Genomic DNA, 23,307 nt, shown 5'->3' with positions numbered 1-23,307 from the left:
ATATTTATAAAATGTAATGTCACAAAATCAATTAGATAACGTGGAAAAATTTTTACGATACAATGTTAACAGTAAAATCTTTGAAAACAGGGCCAGGGATTTAGCTTAGTGGTTTCGCCATCTGCTGCGCAAGTGGAAGAACCCAAGTTCGATCCCCGGTACCAAAAAGAAAAAACAAAAACAAAATAAAATCTTTGAAAACAGAACTATCTGATAAGCTGTTAATACAATTTTATAAAAGTTATATACAAAAGAAGGAAATACATAAAAATGTTCATTATGGCCGGGGATTTAGCTCAGTGGTTCCTGCGCCTGCCTCGAAAGCGCAAGGTCCCGAGTTCAATCCCCGATACCAAAAACAAAAACAAAAACAAAGTTCAGTATGTATGGTTCCTGGAATAATTGGGGAAATTTTTCTCCTACATAGAAGAAAAATGCTAAGTCTTTATTGACTACCATGAAACTGTTTGTAGATGTACACACAAAATTCTACCCAAGGAAATCTCAGGACTCTCTCCAAACGCCATGTAAGATAAGCCTGAAATGGTAGTGGGTAGTTTAACGAGCAGACAATGGAGAGAGCCATAGTCTGAACAAAAGAAAAAGCTGAGGAAGATCCTAGAACATGAGAGGATATTTTGGGTTCAGGAAACTGTGGGAGAAGAGAGGAAAAAGAGAGACAGAGAGAGAGAGAGAGAGAGAGAGAGAACAGATGAAGTTAGAATTTGTAACTATCATGTGGATGGCCATCATGTGGGTCAACTGAAGAATGAAGCAATGCCAGAACTGTGACCAGCTTTAGAATTTAGAAAGCTCACACTAGGAGAGAAGTCTGCGGTGACCAACACTACTAACAGAGAACAATTAGTTCGGTGGTTCTGCAAGTTTCACAGCTTCCATCTATAGAAACAATGGTGGTTTTTAAATTGTAACTAAAAGACATACATATTTCTATCTATATACCTGTATACATGTGTTTATATACTTGATATTAATTGATCAAAAATCTCAATAAACTGCAGTTATATCATGCAGACTTTATTCTTAAATTTTCTATTCTGCTTCCTTCTATTCTATTCATTTCATTTTAAAAAGAGAACTGGTCCTGACCTATTACAATGATCTCACAACCACCAAAGGATTTCATAGTAGAGTAGAAGGCACACCAAACTTGAGAATTTTGGGAGACGTGGTGAATATGAATTAAATCTAAATATTTTAAGAGATGGCTGGAAGAATGAGGAAGAGTGACTGACAGTAACAGGTAGGTTTTAAAAAGTGGTGTTAATAGATGTGATACATAAGGGAAAGAATATTTGAGAATATGTTTCAGATTCCTGTTTGGTGAACTAGGTAGAAAATTGTGCTGCTCATAGAATGAGGAACACAATAGGAGAAATGTATATGTTGAGGAGTGGAACGCAAAAAGTAGTTCCATTTTGGCCAGTTTGAGTCTGAGGTACATGTGACCCATTCTGATGCTATTATGCAATGAGAAGTTGAAAAGAATTGTCTGGATAAAGGGAAAATCAATCTAGCTGAGATCTATTGACATGAATTATATAAATGGAAGTAAATAATCTATAAATGATAGAAAAGAACATTAAATGAGAAGAAAATTAGTGCAAGGATAAAATTCTAGGAATACTTCCATTTCAATGACTGAGGTCAGAAAGAGAAGTATGAATGGTGAGAGTAGGGGGCTGGTACTGGGAGAAAGTTGTATGGTGTAGAGGGAAGAGAATTTTGAGGGGGGATTGATCAACAGCGTCAAATGGAAAGAAACAGAAAAGGATGATTGATGATTTTAACAGGTGTTGCAAGGGAATGGTCTACTGTATAAAGGAAGCCAGGGGGAACTGGCTTGAGGCAGATTGCATTATATATTTCTATGGCCTCGGGCAAGAGTTGCAATGGAGGCAACACACGTATGTCTAATACCCTACATCTATAAACCAATGGAAATTACTGTTATATATGTTCTACTCTCCTGTCTTAGTATGTTTTGTGCTGATATAACAGAGTAGCACCAATTCAGTAATTTACAAAGTGAAGAAATTTCTCATCATTGGGTACACTGGCCACTCCAGCATCAAGGGGCCAGCATCTGGTGAGGGCTTCTTTGCTGTGTCATTCCATGACCTAAGGGAAAGAGAGACAAGAGGGCCAAACTGGTCCTTTCATGAAAATTTCACTCTAGAAAAAAAGAACTTACTGCTGAGATAATGATATAGTATCGATCCATTCATGAGGGGAGAGATTTCAGCACCATATGACCCCTCATTTGGCCCTAATTGCCAACATGGCTGCACAGGGGAGTAAGTTTTCAATACATGCTTTTTAGGGAGCTTATTCAAACGATAGTAGCATCTAATATGATACAAATGTCTGTATAACCACCTGGAAGATTAGGCTTGAATTTCAAACTAATGAATTCCTCAGAGTTCTACTCTTGGATATGGTAACTTGGAGAAATGAACTACAACCCTCTTCAGCCTTTAAAAAAGCTCCTCCTTTTCCCTCCCACTTGCATAACTTCATGCTATGAGGAGCTCTGCACTCACATATATGTGTGTCTACCAAGGCTACAGATCCACACCTGTTTTCCTCCTAACATCTACCTTAGGCTGCTTCTGGGCCTTTACAGTGTGTTCATGAGTAGTGTTCTACGCCCTGTAGATAACTGATTGGAGGAGCACACTCCACAAAAATGGGTGAGAAAAGCATATTTATTTACATGTGTGGAAGGCATCTTTTTAATGGTTCTTTTACTCAGCAGCTATAAGGCTTCAGTCTCTAAATTGAAGGAAGGAAATTATAGATGAATTTTTAGGTAGAGAAGTTTGACAGTGCTCATATTTTAAACTCTTCACTCCCTCTGAGAAATAGGAAACAGTCTCTGTTGATAGAAAGCAGTTAGGGTTGTGGCGAATGAGAAGAATGATTCTGACTAGTGTAGTGAGTTGCTTTTCTTAGAAAAATCTGCAAAGCAGTAGCAAGGAGAAATGCTTAGAAATGAGTAGAAGACCACCAAGTGGCCTCAGGATCAAGCTGGGCTTGAACTAAAGAAATTCCTGGTTGCTACAAACTTTGACTGTGGGATTTTTCTTGGCTGTGGAAGAACAGGAGATACAACATTCACTACATGGTAAATGCAGAATTGCAGTCAAAGGTGATTTGGTGAACATTTAGTGGGTAATTACATGATGGGGGGGCGGATTTTCCCTTAATATCAAGTCAAAGAAAATAGAAATGAAAAAGATCTCCTTCCACTCCCCAAACAAAATTGCATATTAGAAGGGACTCCAAGAAGGCATGCTTCATTTCCAAAGTCCTGGGTAAGGAAGAGATCTTTACTTCCTTTAGGAATTATTTCATAACCTTACAGTTATTATAGCCAGAAAGCTTATTTTTCCCTGCTAATATTTATTTGAAATTATATTCTTTTTTATTTCAACCTATTATTATTATTATTCATTTCCTCATGGTTAGCTTAGGAATCTCTATCCCTTCCTGGTATTTACACCTTCCAAATATTATGTCGACTTATCACCTGACCTGGCAATAACTGTTTAAAAATATAAATTTTTGGTTTATATATAGGATGATGGTTTTACATCCTATAAACACACTATACATGGATGTCTAGGGACTTGATAAAATACACTTTGTATGAGTGAAAATATGTCAGCCATATATACCTGATATATGTAATTACCATCTTAATAATCATTCATTTTGGATTTGCCAACTTGCACATGTGGAAATGTTCAATTTGTAATGTGATTATAACACAAAAACAAAGCATGTTTGATACCTGTGGCTTGGTCTTTTCATGGTAAGTACAGAAAATTCAAAAAATCGTGTTACATTTCATATTCCTGGCCAAGTCAAACTCTGAAAGTAGCTCTGTAATTCTTGGGGAATCTCTTTAAGAAGACTTGTGTCAAGGCCAATTAGAATCCAAACAGCCTTTTTCTAATTGGGGTGAGGTATGTAGTTGAATAATTCTGTCATTAAACAAACCCCTTATAAAGGTTACAACTCTAAGGCAAACCTCAGCCCCAGGGCTGAATAAACACAGGAGGGTAGGAGTGCAACATTCCACAACTGGCACCTTCACCCCACAATCCCTGGGGAGGAGGGTTTTGGATTTCTTTCTATGCTATTGCCATGTACTTCTTCCTCCATCCCCTGCCATTTCTCATATGTGGTGAACACATTACAGAATTAAAGGGGTAAATGTAACTTTCCCATTAGCCTTTGCCTTGTCAAGAAGCCATACTATTTTTCCTTTTGGGGGATAAGAGATATTAGTACTGGTTCAATACAATTTTGGGATAGAGCCATGTCTACTTCGCCATTCCTGACTTATCCCAATTTGAACTCTTCTATCTTTTTCAGGTTTATCTCTGCCTTCCTATCCTCATGCACCAAGGTGCCTACCTCTTTTCATACACCTACTATCTTCATGGGATACTCTGTGTAAATCATCTATTATCTACCTATCAATTGATCTATCTACCTATCAACCATCTCTTTTATTCTTTGCTCATATGATTGCTACTTGGAGTAATACTTAGTTATTCATACTTCACAGGCTTGAGAAGTTGGCTGACCTATCTGAAAACCAAACTCTACCTGCTGGAGACTGTGTGATGATGAGTGAGGTATTAGATTTCTCTAAGCCTCAATTTCCTTATCTATACTGGGTTTATTTAATATTAATCTCATGGTTTGTTTGGGGGGGATATAGTTAAACTAACATAGGTATACTAAATGCCTAATAAAATTAATAATATCTAATCCCATGGTGCACGTTGGGATCTGAGAGAAAGAAGCTATGAAATGGAGACTTGTGTGAAGGATTTTATTGGAGTCCTCTTAGAATCAACATCTGTGAAAGTGAAGAAAGTATCAGACAATCACAGCAACTATGTCAGCCCATCTTCTGAATGGCTCTAGAGCTGAGATGGCCTTTAGAGTTGTCACATATTGTGAAAAGGGAGCTAGTTCTTTATATTGCAGCATTATACAGTCATTGGATGAAGGAGGGTCCTGGAGAGGAAGCATGATCTTGAGTTAGGAGGTGATCTTTACCTGATGTCAGTTTCCAGTAGCTGAAGGACCAAGTGATTTACTGAAGAAGAAAAATATGGAGAGTGCACCGTTGCATTCAATAGAGAAAAGCCTTAGTATTCCTTGTATTCACTTCCAGGGAACAACTCCTTCACAATTCTGATGCACATATTTTCCTGGAAAAACTTAAAAGGAATGTTAGTGGGATGATGTACAGCCAGAATTGCAGTAACCATTGTTGGGGCTGCAACTGATGCTCATCATCTCTCATCTCATCTCTATCATCCATTTTTAATTCTCTTGTTTAGCACGTATGCTGGGCTAGGTGACTTACCTTGTGATGATGGCCCAGGCTCTTTATCTCTTAGAGATATGATCTCATGGTCACCATGCCTTTCGCAGTCCAGGGCTGCTTCACTTCTTGATTTATCATCAAAATTCACAAGGGACTATCAAGGGAAACCAAAGAATGTCACATGGATACCGAACATATTCTTTCCTGCCCCTGATTTGTCCCTGTTCCTCATGATCAAGATTAATCATACTTGCTAGCATAATCATTTTCTTTTCTGTTTGTCTTTTGTGAGAAACCCAAGGTGGTCAGGCAGCCACTGCAGCTTGAAGTTTAATATAATGCTGGTGAGGGCATTTCTGACTGAATATCAAGCCCTCTAAACATGCAGTTATAGGAAGCATAGATTCCTCCAATTCAGTGGGAGTGATGGTCATGAGATCCATTCCTATATTGGATTTAATTGTATACATCAAAGACAGAGCATATTATAGTTTTTGATTTAGGTTGCTGAATCATGATGGGTTGGGTTTCATCTTACTTGTGTTTCATCTCTAAATTAGCTCCTTAACTGCACTCTTCCATCAATCTATCAAGACATCTGGGTGGACCAATATGTGATAATTACCAATGAATCCATTAACCACACTTTTTTAGCTGAAGAGTGTCCCTTGGACCAATATGATAGTTTGTAGGCTCACATGTTGGTGGTCAAACTTTGTATACTCTTAGTTAACAGTGTAAGTCTTGTAAGTAAGGAAGGAAAACCCATACTGAGAATGCATGTTGATGCTCTAGATGAATTCTAGTCCTTTAATGATATAAGAGACCCAATATCATTACCAGACACTAGAACTATTCTCCTTGAAATCAAATGTCACATACAAGACTCAGTTTTGGTTTCTCTTGCTGGCATATTGGACATTTGACAGTGGCAATAGCTAGATAACTTCAGTGAGGAAGAGCTTGGGCTTTTTGTTCCATGCAGATCCCTCATTCATCTCATCAAACTATTTCATTTATGCATCTCCTGTGCAGGAACCAGGGCTGTGGATGAACAGTTTGACTACTATTAAGAGAGTCATTTATTCTTTTTTCAGCTTTACTAAGGTATAACTGACAAATAAAATCATATATATTTGAAGTGCAAAATTTCATTTGATGGAGAAATATGTTGTGAAGTGATGATCACATCAAATTTATTAACAAGGCATCACTTTATGAGATTAGGTACTTTGTATATATGTACTATGGCCTAAAAGCAAGCCAAAATCTAAAACTCAAGAGTTATATAATTCTCATTTGTAAACTGTCTGACTTTGCTCCAGATTCCCAAGCATCCATGTCATGATATTCTCACTGGGGTTTACTACAAAATCTACATGGGATCGTTGCCCTGCACGTATACTTCTCTTACCGTAGTACCTATTGGCATGTGGCTCAGTGAGCAGGTAACATGATACCTAAACATGGAATGTGTTCTTTACACAGCATATGCAGAGCTCTGGAGACCCACTTTTTGCTTTTTAGAGATGACAAGTGTGTGATGCAATAATTTGTCCTTTATACTGGATTGGAAGTTATGCATGTCCCAGATCACTGTATCTCAAAGATCTTCAATACAGCAGCAGATTTCTGAATCTCCAGTCCCCAAATGTTATATTTCATACTAAGATATCCAGCATCCTTGCCACTTGTTAACATTCAGTCTAACTTATCTGCCATCGTCAATACAGAAGAACAACACCATTTCTGAAGAATAACTTTGTGGCCCAGGTACTTTGTACTATGTTATGACAGGGGATTGGAAAGTTAATACAGACCTGAGGATGAAGATTATGCATATATTTTCTTGTGCACCTCCAGTGAATGTGTACTCTTCCTGATTATCTTTTCTAACTAGAAGACAATGCATTCATGTGGTCGGTGGCCATATATGATGTATCTGAGGCTTATTAATCTGCTTTAGCTAAGATACCATCCTGGTATTGGTTTTCTATTCAATACTCCATTGTCATATGCCAGATTTCCGACCTGAGCTCTCATTATTCATTTAGAAAAAGTAAAAAACAAACATATTAATAACTATTAGACGTAGTCCCAGACACTGCTTCAATTTTGCTGTTCATTAGAATAACTGCTTCCAACTTCTGTAATTGTTTCATCTTCCATCCCCCATTGCTATCAGGGAGGATAGTTCTTTTTTTTTTTTTTTTGTACTGGGGATTGAACTCAGGTCCTTCTGTTTGCGAGGCAGGTGGTGGAACCATTGAGCTAAATCCCTGGCCCAGGGAGGATAGATCTATACATGAGTCTTGTCATCTGTCCTGACCTATACAACAGTCACTATTAAGCTTCTCAGTGATACTGGCTATCCTCTGACTTGCACATTCCTCATCATTTTGGGAAATTAACCTTTGGCCTCTTACAAAAGAGTCTAGTGGGCTTTCCAGCCTTCTGAAATGTACTCAATTAGCATTCCCTCTTATTCTTAGCTTTTTAGAAGTTATGTCTTCCTTTTTTTTGCCAGAATACCCTCACAAATGTAGATCACTTATGATGGGCCATAATGTCCAAAAGGTTTCCAATTCTATCTCAGAAGTATGTTAACTTTATCTCCTAAGATCATTTTCTGTAGCATGAACTCTTGTGTAATAAACTTTTCTTTTTCCAACATTATATTCCACCAACCTTAGTCCATCATTCTCAGAATTCAGTCTTGTATTATACTCTCTTGCTGTATGAGTCAGTTTTCCCACTGTGGGAACCCAATAACTGAATTCATAACTTAAATGTGGAGAGGTTTAATTTGGCTCATTGTTTCTAGGAAATAGGATCATTGTTGGCTGGTTCCAAAGCAGAAATATCATGGTAGAAAGGTATGGTGGAGCAAAGCTGCTTAGTTCATGGTGCCCTGAACACACAGCAGGGGAAAAAGTGTCAGAGAGGAATGGGTAAGAGACCAAATGTAGACCCCCAAAGTGATATCATGACACACCCAGATATGTGAAAAAGACACACTACAAAGTGTGTTTTACTAATCCTCTTGGCAGAACGAAGTTGATCAAGTTGACAAACCAGCTTAGCTGTCATACCTGCCATTTGTTTGTACATGTTGATGACCCTGTCATGCCTTTAAAACATGGATTTTTCCTTCTTTGGCAGATCTTGTTCATTCCTTGACTGAAATATCTTGAGCCTCAATTCCAATTATTGTCTCAGAAGACATAATTGGGAGGTAGATCATGGAGTTCTGTGTGTGTGGGGATGGTTTGGTCTACAAAGTAAGAACTTTTACATCATTTTCAGACAAAGGAGAAGCACTAGCCTTGAACGAGGAGGGTGAGTCAGTTTGCAGACCCAAAGAATTCAGGAGAATGTAGAGATTCAAGTAGTTTTAATGCATTGATCCCAGTAACCCAATCCAAGTCTCAGCATCCTACTGCTTCACATCCACACTTCTGACTCTGGTATTGTGGAACTCAAACCTTTGAAAATTTAATGTCTTTGGGAACTTTATTACTCTTATATTTAAATTCTTGGCTTGATCCACAGCTTTTTCTGGCCTCCAGTTGCATGCAAGAAGTAAGAGTCTCTTCATATATCATCAAGAGGACTGACTTCTACACATAGTTTTAAGTGATAATTTTGGAAATATTTTTATTTCCTTTTTCTGATGTATCCATTCCTCAAATCAGTAGCCATACAGTCTGATAGTCTTTATTATCAGTGTTTCTCAAACATACTATATTGTGTTTTTAATATATTCTATCTCATCAATATTTCTATTGTCTATTACTATATAACAATTTACTCAGCAATGTAGTGGCTAGAAGTCATAATAAACATTATCTTTTATAGTCTCCTTGGGTCAGAAATTGGGGAATTGGACCGAATCAGCCCACTGCAGACAGGCAGGTCTGCGGACACAGTCCCAAGGTCACCAGTCACACTGAAAACACTGAATCAACCTGTGCCCCGGCAGCAATCCGCTGGACTCCCCCTGCTCCTTTGGTCTCTTCTCTGTACAGACATCTGGTTCCACACTACAAAGACGCAGAGGACAATGGACCACCAGACCACTGTACTGGAGCTAATCAAGTTCTCAGCATTTAAAGAACTCCTGCCCAGAGGTAGGGGCTTCTGAGCTGCCATCCCACTGCTCCTGGTCCAGAGGAAGGGGCTTCCTGGCCACCAACTATCAGGCCACTCCCAGCCCAGAGGAAGGGGCTTTTGGGCCACCATCTCTACTGCTGCTCTCGGCCCCTGGGCCACCTTTTCCAGCTCAGAGGAGGTGAGCCACGCAGGTGCCAAAAGCACCACCCCACCCCACCCCAGTCAAAATGAGAAAACATGTAAATAAGTCTCAAAACCAGACTTCCAGATCACCTACAGCAACCCCAAAGGGAAATGAGATGGAACACTCTGATAATCAACCACCTGGACCCCGTGAACTGGCAACAAAAGGGGATCTGGAAAAAATGAAATCAGAAATAATTTCTCAGATAACAGGAGAAATTGTGCTCCTAGTACAACTCATGATTAATAAATCTATAGAGAAGCTGAGGAACATGATGGAATCCTAACATAGGAAACAAATGGAATCCATAAAACAGATGCAAATAGATTTCCAGGAGATGAAAACCTCCATTGAAAGTCTACACAGCAGAATGAGCCAATGTGAGGACAGAATTTCAGATACAGAAGATAAGATTACAATTAATGACCAGGAAAAGAAAAATTGCTTCAAAATTATAAGGGAACATGAGAAATCAATCCAGCAGCTGCTAGATGATGCAACAAAGAATAACATGAGACTGATTGGAGTCAATGAAGAAAGAGGAGAGAGTGCAGATGACATAAAAAACATCTTTGCAGAAGTAATGGCAGAAAACTTCCCAAGCAGGGGAAAAGAACTTGACATACAGATAAGTGAGGCATATAGGACTCCAAATAGCCTTGATCAAAAAAATTTACACATAGGCATATAATTGTTAAGATTCCAGAAACACAACAGAAGAACAAAGTTCTACAAGCAGTTAGAGAAAAGAAACAAATCACATACAAAGGAAAGCCCATCAGAATCACAGCAGGCTTTTCAACACAAACCCTCAAGGCAAGAAGAGCTTGGAGTGACATATTCCAAGCCCTAAAAGAAAACAGCCTCCAACCCAGATTGATGTACCCTGCAAAACTATCTTTCAAAATTGATGGAGAAATAAGATACTTTCATGAAAAAGAGCACCTTAAGAACTTTGTGAATACCAAACCAGCACTCCAAAAAACTTTAGATTCTATCCTAGGAACAGACAATGAAGATCACAACCCCAGGAAGCCCAGCAGAATGAACCCATCTGGCATGACAAGCAATTCAATGTAAAGGGGGAGAATCCAACAAAAAGAAAAAGTCATGGTAATGATAAGTCAATACGTTTCAGTTATAACCATCAATCTTAATGGTCGCAATTCACCAACCAAAAGAAACAGACTGGCAGAATGGGTCAAGAAGCAAAATCCAACAATATGCTGCATACAAGAAACACACTTAATTCAAAAGGAAGCTCATAGACTGAAAGTTAAAGGGTGGAAAACAATACTCCATGTGATGGGAACCCCCAAAAAACAGGAGTAGCTATCCTCTTTGCAGATCAAGTAGATTTCAAACCAACATTGATTAAGAGAGATGAAGAAGGACACCACATCCTTGTAAAGGGAACAATCCAAGAGGAAGAGATGGTAATCATTAATATCTATGCACCAAACACTAGTGCTCCCAGCTATATAAAACAAATCCATTGGGACATGAAAAGTCATATATGCACTAATACGATTGTAGTGGGGGACTCAACACCCCACTGTCACAAATAGATAGATCAACTAGACTAAAAATAAGTAATGAAATACTAGAACTCAATCAAACTCTTGAACAAATGAACTTAACAGATGTTTACAGAGTCTTCCACCCCACAAAATCAGAATACACATTCTTCTTAGCTGCACATGGGTCATTCTCCAAAATAGACCACATACTCACACGTAGAACATATTTAAGTAAGCGCAAAGGAATTGAAGTTATCTCCTGTATATTATCAGACCATAGTGTGATGAAATTGGAGATCCATAGCAAAAGAAACTCGAAAAGTTTCATAAACACATGGAAATTGAACTACACACTTCTCAATAATCAATGGGTCACAGAGGAAATTAAAGAAAGAATCAGACAGGTCCTACAATTAAACAACAATGACAATACAACATTTCAGAATCTATGGGACACAATGAGAACAGTCTTACAAGGGAAATTCATAGCAGTGAACATGCATATTAGGAAAACAGAGCAAGCTCAATTAAACAACCTGATGCTGAACCTCAAGCTTCTAGAAAAAGAAGAGCAGGAAAACCCCAAAGTTCATACAAGGGAGGAAATTATAAAGATCAGAGGAGAAATCAATGCAATGGAGACTAAGTGAATGATATAAAAAAATCAATAAAGCCAAGAGTTGGTTCTTTGAAAGAATCAACAAAATTGACGAACCCTTAGCCAAACTTATCAGAAAAAGGAAAGAAAAGGCCCAAATCCATGCAATTAGGAATGAAAAGGGTGAAATTACAACAGACCCAGCAGAAATACAGAGGATCATCAATACCTACTTCCAGAACCTATACGCCAGTAAGATGGACAACACAGAAGAAATGGACAGATTCCTACATACATATGAATTATCAAAGTTTAATGAAGAAGACCTAAAAATTCTAACAACCCAATATCAACCAATGAAATTGAAAATGTAATTAAAAACTTATCAACTAAGAAAAGCCCAGGCCCTGATGGCTTCACTGCTGAATTCTACAAGATATTTAGAGAGGAACTGCTGCCACTACTGTTCAAACTCTTCAATGAAATTGAAAGAGAAGCAGTACTCCCAAATTCATTCCTGGAAGCAAGCATCACCTTGATTCCCAAAGCAGAGAAAGACCCAACCGAAAAGGAGAACTATAGGCCAATCTCACTAATGAACATAGATGCAAAAATCCTTAATAAGATACTGGCAAATAGAATGCAGAAGATCATCAAGAAGATCATACACCCTGATCAAGTGGGATTCATCCCAGTGATGCAGAGATGGTTCAACATACGCAAATCAATCAATGCAATACTCTATATCTATAGAGTCAAGGACAAAAACCACATGATTATCTCCATAGATGCAGAAAAAGCATTTGACAAAATCCAACATGCACTTATGATAAAAACTCTACAAAAAATTGGATTAGATGTTCTCTACCTCAAACTGATAGAAGCCATCTATGAAAAACCAACAGCCAGTATCATACTAAATTGTCAAAAACTGAAATCCTTCACACTCAAATCAGGAACAAGACAAGGATGTCCACTATCACCACTCTTGTTCAATATAGTTTTGGAAACATTACCCATGGCAATTAGACAAGAAAAAGAAATAAAAGGAATGAAGATAGGAAATGAAGAAGTCAAATTGTGATTATTTGCAGATGACATGATACTCTGTATAGAAGACCCCAAGAACTCCACCAAAAGTCTTCTAGACTTAATAACCCAATTCAGTCAAGTAGCTGGTTACAAGGTCAACACACAAAAATCCATAGCTTTCCTCTACACCAATGACAGACTCACTGAGAGAGAAATAGGGCAAATAATTCCTTTCCCAATAGCATCCAAAAAACTGAAATACCTAGGAATCATCCTAACGAAAGAAATCAAAGACCTCTTCTCTGAAAACTATGGCACTCTGAAAAGAGAGATTGAAGATGATATCAGAAAATGGACAGACATCCTCTGCTCCTGGGTAGGAAGGATTAATAGAGTGAAAATGGCCATACTTCCAAAACTGCTATATAGATTTAATGCAATTCCAATTGAGATCCCAGCAGCATACTTCATGGACCTTGAGAAAACAATCCAAAAATTCATTTGGAACAAGAAGAGACCCAGAATAACAAAAGCAATTCTAGGTAACAGAGACATGGCAGGGGGTATCACAATCCCCAACCTGTGACTATACTACAAAGCTACTCTGATAAAAACAGCATGGTACTGGCAAAGAAACAGACCTGAGGACCAGTGGAACAGATTAGAAGATGCAGAAACAATGTCAGACACACTCAGCCATCTCATCTTTGATAAAGGAGCCAAACACCCTCACTGGAGGAAAGATAGCCTCTTTAATAAATAGTGCTGGAAAAATTGGGTTTCAACTTGCCAAAGATTAAAACTAGACCTGTATCTCTTGCCATGCACTAAACTAAAATCAAAATGGATTAAAGATCTAAATATTAAAATAGAAACTCTGAACCAGTTGGAACAGAGGTTAGGTAGAACTCTTGAAGACATTGGTGTAGGAAAAGATTTTATGAACAAAACCTCAGTTGCCTGTGAACTAGCACAAACAATAAACAAGTGGGATCTCTTCTTATTAAAAAGCTTCTGCACAGCAAGAGAAACCACCAGCAGTGTGAAGAGACAACTCACAATGTGGGAAAAAATCTTCACCTGCTTTTCATCAGACAAAGGTCTACTATCTCGAATCTATAAAGAACTTAAAAAGATCAGACCTCCCAAATTGAAAGACCCAATCCAAAAATGGGCATCTGAAATGAACAGACATTCTCAGACAAGGAAGTAGAAATAGCAAATAAATACATGAAAAAATGTTCAACATCACTGGTCATTCGAGAGATGCAAATGAAAACAATGCTGAGATTCCACCTCACTCCAGAAAGAATGGCTGCTATCATGAAATCAACCAATAACAAATGCTGGTGGGGCTGTGGGGTAAGAGGAACCCTGCTCCACTGTTGGTGGGAGTGTAGACTGGTGCAACCACTGTGTAAACCAGTACGGAGATACCTGAAAGAACTAGGACTGGAAGTCCCAATTGACCCCGCTATTCCACTGCTGGGGATCTTCCCCAAAGAATTAAAAGAATCATACCACAGTGATATATGTGCACCCATGTTCATAGCAGCACAGTTTGTGATAGCTAAAACTTGGAAACAGCCCAAATGCCCATCAACTGGAGACTGGATAAAGAAGATGTGTTTTTTTTTTTATAAAATGGAGTACTACTCAGCCATAAAAAATGAGAAATTGGAGACATTTAGCTAAATGGATGCACATTGAGGTGATACTCTTAAGTGAAATAAATAGAACACACATGTATAAATACGGAATAGTTTCTCTAGTGTGAGAAACTGAAAGTGTAAATGGGGACTAAAATGTATGATAGGTAGTGTGAAATAGGATTTAAAGGGGCAAAGGGGAAGGAGGTGGGAGGGGTAGGGGAAAGGAAAAAAGGGAATGAAATTAATATGAGAAAATGGAAAAATAGGAACAAAATCTTTGTAAATAGGGAGGAATGGAGGGGTTGAAGGGAGGGCTGGGCAAGGGTGAAAAATAAGAACCAAGAGAGATTATGTAAAGGTGCAAATTTCCAATGATGAATGTCATTATATTGTATTCCTAATGTGTACCAATGATTAGAATGAATAATCGATAATGCAAAATAGGAAGAAAAGTTCCAAAGGGGTAGGGGTAGTGGGAGGTTCAGGGGAAAGGAAAGAAGGGAAAGGAAAAATGTTGAGAAATGGAAAAAATGGAAATAAAGTCTTTGTAAATAGTGAAGGATGGAGAGGGTGAAGGGAGGGGTAGGAATGGGGAAAAACTAAGAACTAAAAAAAAAAAAAAAAGAAATTAGGGAATTATTTGGTTGGATAGTCTCTGACTTATCACTTGTTCAGTGACATGTCCCCCAGATCTGTATTTGTATGGAAAGATTTCACTGGTGCTAAAATATTCACTTTATCATGGGTGGCAAATTATTGCTACTGATTGAATTACACCTCAGGGTTTCTCTACAGAGCTGCTTGAATGTCTTCATTATATGGCATTTCGCTTCACCAAGGGATCGAGAAAGAGTGATCTGAGATGCTAACATGGAAGTTTTAATGTGTTAATCATCTAGCCTCAGAAGCCACACAGCATGTCTTTGGTAGTAGTCTATTAAGTGTGTAGATCACTCATTCAATGTGGGAGGAGATTGCTGAAGGAGGAAGGGAGGATCCCTGGGGATCCATCTTCCAGATGATTCACATAGCATCCCATTCAAGTTGCTACTGCAAGCCAGTAATCGCAGGTGTTCTCCTTGTATGCACTTGTTGGGATCCTCATTATCAAATGACCATCAGCTTTCTAGCTTAAAAAGTTCATTTTATGTCTGCATCCTTGGGTTTCCTAGGCAATAGTCTCTGAGGAAGAGATATACATGTTAAATGTTTATGGAAGGTGCTGTCAGATTTGACATTGTGCAGAAGAGGGGTACAGGAAGAAAGATTGAATATAAGAATAATCAAAAGTCTACATAGTTGTGTCAAAGATTTCAGCTGACACGAGAGAAACTCTGTAACTGGGATGACCCTTTAGAATTGTCCTGAATTAAAGTAAAAGAGCTGGACCAATATGGTAACCCAAGCATCAATGATTGGGTAGGTAGATACCTACCTCCCTCTTCCTTTTTTGTTTCTCTCTCTCTCTCCATCTTCCCATTTACCTATCTTCAGAATTTGACTGTTTTTCACTGCTTCTTATTACTCTTATAAAAGCCACAACAGTATTTCTGGACAATAGTGTCCTTCTCACCTGTCCAGACTCCTCTCTCACCATGCATTTTTGCTTACTTTTGTCTGGCACATATGTATACCTTAACAGGCAAGCTGCATTTGGCCATCCCATCTTAAATAAGTCAAAATATTTTGATTTATAAGATGAATAATAAATGCATTATTGGCAATTTTATGGCATCAATTAATGACCTTTGTAAGAAATATTTGTTGATTCTGATTGAATCAATGGAAAAAGCTACAGATCTCCTTTTATGTTCAGAATCATCTTCTCTGAGTTAAATTTGGCTTTAATTTTAAGACAAAAAGCAACATTGTATTTCCTGAACGGCCATATTTTCTTTTGCATTGATATCCATTTTGAACCACCTATTGTACTGTGAACTTTGTTCTTGCTGAGTCTTTTGTTTGGCTTTGGACCAAAATAAAATCTTTTAGAATAAAAATGAAAGATATTAAAAAGGATATCACATCATTTCATTTTCATGGCTTCTTTTCAGCCCTTGGCATCTAGATGCTCAGCTCTCTCCTGAATAATCTGTTATAAGGATTGTTAGGCAACTTATTTGCTCCAGTCTCTTTTTCACCTGGCTTTGTCATTGCTCTCCAGTTGAAATGCAGGATGTTATGGGAAATGAAAAGGGACAGTGTCACTGCAATTAATGTATTCCTTGTAAGCCTCTTTGTTAGAATTACTTGGTGAGTGATACATGAAACTTTCTATTGCATTAAAATGCTTAAGTATGCAGGTTCAAATATGTATTTATTTAAACATAAATCTGTTTAAAATTCAGAAAGAGGTTATATCAACCTCTGCCACAAAATTTATCCAACATCTCTTCCTTGTGTCTTTATTTTTTTTGATACAGTATCTCACTATTTACTTCAGGCTGCCCTTGGACCCACTGTGTAGTTCAGGCTGGCCTCAAACTTTCAGCAATCCTCCTGCATCAGACTCCCAAGTGCTGGGATTATAGAGTCGTGCCACCACATCTAGCCCTTGTGTCTTTCTGCAACACCTAGGAGAGACCCTAGGAAATCCACGGATAGGAGAGAAACACTATTATTTAGTGTTAGTAAAGTTTAGAAATAATTAAAATTTACATAGTTTGGTCCAGTTATTAATGAAGAGTACTTTCATTTTTTGGATGTTTATGCATTTGATCAGTGTTGGTATGCTATTAGAATGTAAACTTCATAAAGGAAGAGACTAGTCCTTTTAATTTTTATTTTCACCCTATACTAATTTAATATATGTACAACATTTCCTGGTATGTAGTAACCATTTATTATATGACATTTCTTAAAGGAATTATATTTCCTGCTTATATGCATTTGACATCCCTTTGTAGTAATATTTTCTTAAACCAAACTTAACTCACGTAAAATTTTGCTGTTTTTCTTTTCTGTAAAGAAATATCCTAACAAGGGCTGGGGATTTAGCTCAGTGGTTTTGCTGCCTGCTGCACGAGCTCAAGGACCCGAGTTCGATCTCCAGTACCAAAAAAAAAAAAATATATATATATATATATATATATACCTCCTAACATTTTTAACATACTATTCATTTTAGAAGTTTTCACAAATTGCCTTGCTTTCCATAATCATGTATTGAAATTTCAAGAAGCCTGACGTCTTCATCATGTCTAAAAACCTAATAAAATAGAATTTTACATTATAAGAATAGCTGGTATTCATCCTAGTTCTCTCTACAAATATTTATTAAGTCTTATTTTAAGAGAAACACCATCCTGGCCCTGAAGACAGCAAATTGTGCTTGTTGATCTTATGCTTTGATGAGAAGAATAGACAGTGAATGAGTGAATTCAACTGAGATGAATGTTGCGAGAAGCAAAAACAGTGTTCCATGGGAGCAAAAATTCAACAGGGGTGACTCCCCTGAGGAAATAACATTAATATTTAATATTTAATAATAATATTTAACTTGAAGTATGAAGACTGAATGGGAGTAACCAAGCTCAAGGGTAGGATATTAGCAAGACACAAACTATGTGCATTTGATTTCAAACCCAGAGCTTTTTTAGGGTTTTTAAGCTTATTTTAAACATTAAGTGACCTAATGGTCAAAATTGGTTAGAGAAGTTATTTCAACTTCAATGTGCAGAATGATGTTATTATACTGGTCTCAGGAACACAACCTTGGGGATATTTGATATTTTTCATGTGAAAAACAATGGTGAGTTGAGCTAGGGTGGCATCAGGAGGGTTGAGGAAAAGTCAATGGAACAAAGGATAGTTTAGGATATGGAATTGCTACAATTTATTGAATGTTTAAATTTGAAAAGGAAAGGAAAGGGTGGAGTCAAGAATGACTTCCTTCTGGATTTTTAGCAAGAATGAATTAAACAATGGGGACGATATTAAGGTAGGAAGCACTTAAGTGGGCAAATGGTAGTATGGTCAGTCACCTACTTTGAGTGATCAAAAAACTTGCAAAAATCTCCTCTTCAAATTTTCTACTTTGTTGAAGTTAGTAATATGCAAATCTAGAAGAGTTTTAGTGCAAACAGAAGAGTTTTAGTTATTCTTCTCAATATATACTAAGGGATGCTGCATTCTATAGAAAGAATACTATAAGAGATTTAAAGAGAGAAAGGGGAGTTAAAGATGGTATTTCTGAGAGAAAAAGGGAGGAAAAGGAGATGTCAGACACCATTTTGGTTTCCACAAAGCCTGACTGTACTGACTGCAAAATTGTTCTGCAAGTGTTTCCTTTGTGTTCCAATAATCTAGTTTAAAATTATGCTAGATTAAGGTTTTGTTCATTGTCTGTTTCATACACTGTCAGAAAGAATATTGACATTTAACAGAGTCAGAGGGTATAGTTTTCGTCTGTACGAATGAGCCAAATTATATGCAATGGTGCTTGGGAAACATTAAATAAGTTCAAGTCTATCATATCAGTGACCACTAAACATCATAGGATACCTGATTCTAAGTCTTCTCTATATAAAAGTCATCTTTAATTGTTCCTAACATGATTTGATTTTTTGACTTTTCCCAATTCTGGAACTCTCATCTGAATATTTTATGATTTAGCAATCCTCTTGAAACAAAGGGCTAAGAATTAAATAGAATATTTCATATATGATTTGACAAGCTAAGATGAGCATAAGACTTCTGCCGCCCAATGTAAGTTTGCGATAGTTTACTCACTTTTCAGAAAACTATTGTACTTGGTCTTTTATTTTAGGATAAATAACTTCCTACAAAATATCATAAAATAATTTCTTTGCGTTAAGACACTATTACCTGTTAAAATGAAAATATCCTTGTAAGGCAAGTAGTAACACTAAGTTACTATCAACTACTTATACCTTAGTTTATTATCTCTCCAATGGGTTAAGCTAGAAAACACTGGCCCTTTTTCCAAATGAAATGTAAAATATTATACATTTTTGAGAGAAGAACAAGGATAACTAAGCCAGGACACTCAGCAACGCATGAAAGTAGAGTTGGGTCTTACTTCTAAGTCAATTAGAATATTGGATGGAATGGGTAGGGTTGGAAGAGAGATCCATTTAAGGAAGGACAGTAAATGAGGGATGGGAAGGTATAAAAATCAATTACAGGTGGAAAGTTTCTTCTGACAAGACATTCCCTCCAGGGCTACTTAGAAATCGCTGCCTTTAAAAAATAGTCTAGGGAGTAAAGATTGGAGAACAGACAATTTCTGTTTCTCTGGTCCCGGCAGCTGTGAGGATGATAAAAGTGTAGCAAATATCTTTAAATCATCAGTGATTAGCTGCATATATATTGGTCTCCGTGACAAAGTCTCACAAACCGGTATACCACCATCACTCAATATATCAAATTAGCTGATACTTTAACATTCCCTTCACTCCTTTTAGAGAGAGGGAAGCCAAAGACCGCTTGTTCAAATTACATTTCCTTTTTGTATGTGTGGGAAACTGAGGAGCAAACCTGAAAAGGCTTTTTACATAGTTATAGGTGACTCCCGAGGCAGAGCCAGGAGTGGACCCCCTTTCTTCATACAGACTTCCATTTCCAGCCACGCTGAGCCCTGACAGTTGCAAACTGATTCAATGTATGCTGGCAATCTGTCCACATGCAGTAGGTGATCAGGCATCACATTTTCTGCAGTGAGATATTAACATCAGCATCTGGCAAAGGTTACTTTTGCCAGCAGAATGGCTGCCCAACTGTGTGTGCCTGAAACTAAAGAAGACAGAGCTTTCTCACTTCTCTCTGGGCCGGGTTTGTCTGGGGAAAGCAGTGTTTTGTCAAAATAAAAAACGAAAGTAAAATATCTTCTTACACCTTCTCAGGTCTTAGAGAGGCTCTCAGGAGCTGCAGGTTCAAGTTAGCTTTTGTAAGATCACAATGCTTAATCTCAGTAGGGTTATCAGTTCTGTCATGTATTATAAACCTCCAATCAAGGCAGTGGGAACCAGTGTTTCTATTTAATACCCGGAGAAATGGTGGAAGTCAGCGATTGATACCAACACAATGATGGGAAAATGTGCCCAGAGGTGCTACTCACATAATCTCATTTTACAACATCTTGAAAATTCAATAGAAAGGACTCCATTAACAATACCATTACATACTACTGATTATTGTTCTCAAATGTTCCTAAAGCTCTAAAAGCATAACTTAACAATAAAAATGCTCTATAAATACATCCTAACAATGTACGTAACTGTATTTTTCCTTTAAAAACAAAACTACACAGTGCTAGTCACGAGTCATTTAATTTTACTTAAGCAATTTCATGACTAAAAGTGCATTATCACTTTTAAAACATCTAAATAAATGAGCCATCATTTGACATTAGAAAATATTTCCAAATGATTTAGGAAAGGTAATGAATATGTCTGTCACCTTGGAATAACTAGTCTATTTAATTGGAATCTTTATTGAGAGATATATTTTATTTATCATGTGCTCTATCTCATTTGCAAAGGAATTTGGAGAAAATAAGGATATCTTTGCAAACATTATATATGATTTTAAAATTTCCTGCTGTAAATATGTTTATGATCCCTGATTTTATCTTTGGCCATTAAGACCTCTGGAATACATATATTTTTCAAATGAGTTGAAAATGGTAGGAAGTTACTACCACATCCTGTCCAAAAAACAAGCAGATGAGAGCCATACATGCAAAGTATGTGCCAGCTCTTAAAAGATTTCAAACTAGTTTAGAAAAATATACTTTGTGCTTTCTTGTTTGTACTCATATCACGGAACAAGAGAAGAGCACATACCAGTCTACATTACCAAGAAAAACAAAATATTATTTTCCCTAAGAATATTATATTACTTCATTCTACAATAGGAAAAATAGCAAATTAATTTTTTTGACTTAATAATTTAATGCTAAAATATCCAACTTAATTTTTTGGTTTAACAAGTCTAAATTTTAAATTTGAATAGTTTTGATGCTATTGAACTGTAAATGTCAACTAAAATGATTTTCAAAGTCATTGGGGGAAATCATACGCTTTTAAAAAATTTATACTTATATCAAAACTCATTTTCCAAATGTCATATGTAATTTCTTCAAATTTGTTAGGGCATAAAATTTTTAATACAAATTAAAATACTGACTGATAATTTTAAATCAAATTATATATTTTATGTTTAGCAATATCCTAAATTGTTTTATATTATTACATATTGTTAACTTATGTTATTAAGAAAACTGGTGTGCTATTCTTCTTAAAATGTATCTAGAATATCTTTTTATGTCTTAATTATCAGTATAAATTTCTGAAATCTGTCTTTTACTAAGAATCTGAAAAACTATCGGCTTACATTTTATTTAAATACCTTAAAATGATTATTTGAGGTTATAGTCTTACATGGCAATTTTATGTATTCTGTCAGATTTGTTTACAGGTTTTATAAATAAGATTTATTGGAGAATGCAAGAATCATCAGATGAGAAAGTTTTAACTCCTTCAAACATAGTAAAATGATCAAACGTTTGGAATAGAAGCAAATTGTAAAAATGTGTCTTAATGGAGATGCTTTGCCTTAAGGAACCATGCCATTGTGTTTGATGATTCTTCCATAAACTTGAGTTTATTTTAAAAAATTGACCCTTTTAATGTAAGAAAGTTGGTGGAGAAGGAATTCTTCTTATGAATTTTTCCACTAGACACTATAAAACATCGTAGCACCTTGAATTTCTGGCATCTGCAGTTGAACCTCACAGTTGAATGTTGCCAGATCTTACTTTGAAAAATGGAGTTGAGTCTATTGGATGCAAATCATCTGGATGAAAATTCAAGTCAAATAGAAAAACCTGGTTGGTCCTAGAGGTCTCATTTGTATTGAGGAGTGAGAAGACAAAAACTCCAGTGGGACATAAAGCAAATTTTGTATAGGGAGAAAAGAGCAGGAAAAGAGGGAGGAAAGCAGAAAAGACAAGAATAAAATGAAAAAGCAAAGAAAGCTGAATTTAATTTGGAAAGACAGATTGCATCACTACTTCTTGGTTCCCTGTGAATTGTTCCCCGCAAATTGTGTTGCCTTTTAGACACTGAGAGACCTTGCCTACAACACAGATCATCATGTTTGCTGGAAATATTTGATAATTGATAAAAGTTTTCATTTTATTTTGGATAGCTAGTGATTTTTACATTCTTTTCTTTGCTGCAGAAATTGAGATTATCACATGCCAAAAAATAATATTTTTCTAAATTCAATTTTGGGATATTTAGAAGGATACTAGAAAAAACTATTAATTTGATAAATATAAATAAGAAAATTCAGAGAGCTGGATTATTTTTGATGAGTCTTAAATAAACCTGGGACCATTTTTGTTTCCAGATACAATTATTAAAATAGCCTTTACTGTTTTCTGTTTTGTTTGTAGATACTGTCCCTAACTAAATTCTCATTTAATAGCAGTTTATGTTAAAACTCTAATGAATACTTCACTGAAAAACTCAATCAATCAAGAAAGTAACAGCATTTATGGAGAACTCTATTTATGCAAGTAGGTGGTTCACGTGGGATTCAGTATTGCATGTGCTTTATCTTCCCAGGTACAATGGTTTAAAACTAGTGTTGCAAGCAGCAGGCACAGAGGGGAGCCATAAACTAAGGAATTCTAAATAATTAATGGATATGCATGGAAATTATGTTTCAAAATTGGAGTCAGTAGCAGCTGCTAGGGGAAAATGGCTTTAAAAAAAAAAAAAGCCATAGAAACAACAGTTATATCGTTTGGGACTAGCTCACATTGTTGTGTAAATTTTTACAATATGATATTTGTGTGCTCATAG

The 23,307-nt window shown here is 36.7% G+C and overlaps 1 long non-coding RNA gene across 2 annotated transcripts in view; it reads right to left on the bottom strand.

Moving 5' to 3' along the window:
- Positions 1 to 2,198: 2,198 nt before the first annotated feature.
- Positions 2,199 to 23,307, bottom strand: part of LOC101718132 (uncharacterized) — a 30,158-nt gene continuing 9,049 nt past the window's right edge. For both annotated transcript variants that reach the window (XR_002392976.2, XR_015440942.1), the window contains exons 2-3: positions 5,414 to 5,528; positions 2,199 to 5,264 (exon numbers count right to left, since the gene is read on the bottom strand). This is a non-coding gene — a long non-coding RNA (uncharacterized LOC101718132). The remainder of the gene's footprint in view (positions 5,265 to 5,413; positions 5,529 to 23,307) is intronic.

This window comes from Heterocephalus glaber, unplaced genomic scaffold, assembly GCF_053883595.1.
Source record: "Heterocephalus glaber isolate CG9 unplaced genomic scaffold, H.glaber_assembly_v1.0 deba00001504, whole genome shotgun sequence".
NCBI lineage: Eukaryota > Metazoa > Chordata > Mammalia > Rodentia > Bathyergidae > Heterocephalus > Heterocephalus glaber.
This window is presented reverse-complemented; position numbering and strand designations above follow the sequence as displayed.